We start from the raw sequence: 2,913 nt of genomic DNA on the forward strand, positions 1-2,913 counted from the left end.
TATTTTACTACTTTATCTTGTCTATTCATTATAGTCCTCAACTAGAACATGGACTTCATCCAGATAAGAGCTTTTTTTCTGTAGCATTCATGCCTGAACCTCCAACACTAAGACAAGCACCTGAAAAACAGTAAATGCTCAAAAGTTTCTTGGGAAGGACAAAAAAAGGAGTAAAGAAAGGGAGAAAGAATCTTAGTTTAGGTACTTATATGCCTGGTTTTATTGCTCTATAAGTGGTGGATTATTAAATTGCTGATTATATTTTAAAGAGAAGTGTTTCTTTAAAAAATTTTAAGGTTTTTTCAGTAAAGAGGGAGGTTTTTTTGTTTTTTTTTTCTTTTATTTTTTTCTCTTTTAAGGGCCATACCTAATGCATATGGAAGTTCTCAGGCTAGGGGTCAAATCGAAGCTACAGTTGCCAACCTACACCACAGCCACAGCGACTCTGGATCTAAGCCATGTCTTCGACCTATACCACAGCCCACGGGAACAAGGATCCTTAAGTCAGTGAGCGAGCCCAGGGATTAAACCCATTTCCTCATGGATACTAGTTGGGTTCATCATTGCTGAGCCACGACAGGAACTACCAAGAGAAAGTGTTTTATAGTGAGTACAATATAGGCTGTGGCATTAAAAAAAGAATATCCTCTGGCTACTCAAGACCATGCACTGCTATTTGTCATATGTTTATTCAAATATAAAGGGGGAGGGGCAGCAACTACCTGGGAGAAATGTGGTAAGTATTAAATAGTTTCTAATACAGCACAGCCATTCCATATGTACCAAAATGGAATAACTGCAGCTTTCCACTTCTGCAACACTCTGAACACTCTGAATCTTCTATAATATTCTCTCATATATGTGCCTACTTTTTTTCTCAACCATGCAAATATATGCTTCCAAAGTCACCATATTTGTTTGCAAAACTATTTATCTCAGGTTTTCTAATTATCAAAAGCATGGATTTACAAAGTATAACAAATGAAATATGTATGGAAAAGTACTAGCAATTATTTTTCTGCTTAATCTAAGATAAATGTTGTAGAAATCCTTATTAAAATAAGTTGCTCTTGATAGGTATGAATAAAATCACTAGATTTAAAAAAAGTCATTGAAACCAAATAGGGAAGATTTATGTCCACATGAAAGCCTATACACAATGTTTATGGCAGGTTTATTCAATAATTGCTAAAACTTAGAAGCAACCAAGATGTCCTTCAGTAGGTAAAAGAATAAACTTGAGAATATTATTCAGGGGTTTAAAATATGTGCTACCAAGTCATGAAAAAACATACAGGAATCTTAAATCCATATTGAAAGTAAGAGAAACCATTCTGAAAAGGCTACATACTGTATGATTCCAGCTGTATGACATTATGTAAAACTTTAGGAAAAACTATAGAGACAATAGAAAGATAGGGAGTTACCAGGAGTTAAGGAGGAGAAAGGGATGAAAAGGCAGAACGTAGAGGATTTTTGGAACAGTGAAACTACTCTGCGTGATACTACAATGGTGAATATATGGCCCAATATGAGTGCAAATCCATAGAATGTACAACACCAAGAGTAGATCCTAATGTAAACTATGGACTTTGGATGAAAATTATGTATCTCTGTAGGCTCATGGATTATAACAAATGGTCCATCCTGGTGGAGAATGTTGGCAGTGGATGAGGCTCTGCATATGTAGGGGGAAGGGAAATATGGGAACCATGTGAGCTTTCTACTTAATTTCAATGTTAACCTAAAACATCTCTAAAAATTGTCTATTAAACTGTAAATCTTCATAGTTCCTTAATTCCTTCTTTATTCTGAAGAAATTGGAAAAGCTAGACACATAATGAATGTGTTTTACAGAAAGCCCATTCCGAGGATAGTATCTCAAAGAAAATGTCTTGGCATTTAACACCTGTATATATACACACACACACACACACACACACACACTTATGTATAATATATATAATTAATCTGAATGTGTATATTTTAAGTAAATGTAAAATATTTAAATCATCGTCTAAAAAAACTAACATTTTATTCAACCGTATTAATTCCCTGACCCACTGACAGGCGAGATAATTTAGAATAAAATGATTTCTGCTGTGTAGATTTTTGTATATTTATGTGTGTTTATACACATATTTATTTATTGATCAAATATATGTAATTTAATTTTAAGTAAACCATGTTATAAGTATGAACTAAAAATCACTACATCACATGAATGTAGAGCAGAGAGAAATTGATAAACTTTTCCTATAAATAGCTCGGTAGCAAATATTTTATATTTTGTAGGTCAAGAGTCTCTGTTGCAATTGCTCTGTTCTGGCATTAAAAAACGAAAATAGCCGTAGACAATTTGGACTATACATAAACAAATGAGAAAAGCTGAATTCCAGTACAAATTTTTTTTAATAAAAACAGAAGCTTGGATGATTTGGCACACAGGCTTCTTAGTTTGCAGATCCTGATGTGGAGAAAGAGTTCATTTAATTAATATCAAAATACTACTAATTTCCACTGACTATATTTTATTAATTTAAATATATATCATTTAATCAGGATTTTTCTTTATGTACATATATGCAAAATCTTTCATATAATACAGAAATGTATTAGAAGTACCAGGAAACATAATAGTCAGGACATCTCATTTTATATACAGTTCAGTCTGCAAACAAGATGTGTTCTAAAATTATCTCATGATCAGGCTTTTTTTTTTTTTTTTTTTTTTTTTTTTTTTTGCCATCCCGCAACATATAGAGTTCCCAGGCCAGGGATCAGATCCGACTTGCAGTTGCAAACTATGCTGCAACTGCAACAACCAAGATCCTTTAACCCACTGTACTGGCCTGGATCAAAACTTCATCCTGGCGCTTCAGAGACTCCGCTAATCCCATTGTACCGCAGAGG

This window comes from Sus scrofa, chromosome 1 (genome assembly GCF_054392235.1).
Source record: "Sus scrofa isolate SSC_HxYL_T2T_F1_AM1 chromosome 1, Sscrofa_HxYL_maternal_Yorkshire_Landrace_v2.0, whole genome shotgun sequence".
Classification (NCBI taxonomy): domain Eukaryota; kingdom Metazoa; phylum Chordata; class Mammalia; order Artiodactyla; family Suidae; genus Sus; species Sus scrofa.